Raw genomic sequence first — 1,329 nt, 5'->3', positions numbered from 1 at the left:
TTTCTTATCAAAAATTAATATTATATTGCGGTGATTTGCACTTTTATATGCTATTTGAATATGTCTGTTCTTGGACCTGTTGTTTAGAAAATGTTAGTAGGGAAATACTAAAGAAGTAGTTGTAAACTTATAGTATTGAAATAACTTGGTAAAAGTACAAACCATCGAACTGTGTTATTAATTTCTTATACTTCGTATTGTTTTGGTGTTATGACAAAATAACTAAACCGTTTACATATATTAATCATAATAATTCATTAAAACTATACTAGTTGTGTCTATGTATGTATGTATGTATGTATGTATGTATGTATGTATGTATCTATCTATCTATCTATCTATCTACCTACCTACTTACCTACCTACCTACATATCTATCTATCTATCTATCTATCTATCTATCTATCTATCTATCTATCTATCTATCTATCTATCTATATATCTATTTATCCATCTATCTGATGGTTAGACGATCCATTTGCTGCCAACATCCGCTTAATGGAGGGCTAGGCATGCTGTGGTAGATGATGCACATACATGCGCTGAGACTACTTCATAGACGACGGTGAACAGGCGAGCTCTATCTAGTATTCTCCAAGGATTTTCAAACGTGTCGATAGGCTTCTTCCAGTTTCCGTCTCCCAATCCACTCACAATTAGATCCGACTTGCAATTAGTGCAATTACAACTGAGAGCATACATTGTAAAGCAAGGAAATAGCTTGGAGAGATTCCTGAGCTGCGCTGCGGTGGTGGAAATGTTAAACTCACTGCAATCCCCCAACAATCAGAGTCATTTAAGAAACTGTTCTGATCAACTGATGAAGATTCCAAGGACTTCCAAAACAAAATTAGACAATACAACGCTGCACAACAGATGACATCATTTGGAAACACAAGAGATTCTTAACTGAGCCAGGATTCATGCAGACTTTCAAAATCCAAGGTTAGATCTATCATCGGATTGGCTCTATTACCTCTGTCAAATGAATCCCCAAAATAGGCCTTTCGTTGTTTATAATCTGTACCAGTTTTTTTGCTTACGAAATAAGCTACATCAAAACGTGTTTTTGAATTACGTGTATTTACTTTATATACATATATGTCGAGAACTTCCTTTTAATACTTCACTCAACACCTATGTTCCATGCTGGAACAGGTTGTAGAGTTATTAATGTAGAAAGTTGGTATCTTAACTACTAGTAGGTGAGACATGCATAATCTAGATGGCGTTTTTAAATTTCATTATTTCCGTTAATTCGGGCAACGTCGGGTATTTCTGCTAGTACACACACACACACACACACACACACACACACACACACACACA

The sequence above is a fragment of the Octopus bimaculoides genome, chromosome 1, assembly GCF_001194135.2.
Source record: "Octopus bimaculoides isolate UCB-OBI-ISO-001 chromosome 1, ASM119413v2, whole genome shotgun sequence".
Lineage (NCBI taxonomy): Eukaryota > Metazoa > Mollusca > Cephalopoda > Octopoda > Octopodidae > Octopus > Octopus bimaculoides.
The sequence above is the reverse complement of the archived record's forward strand: the minus strand, read 5'-3'. Positions refer to the sequence as shown.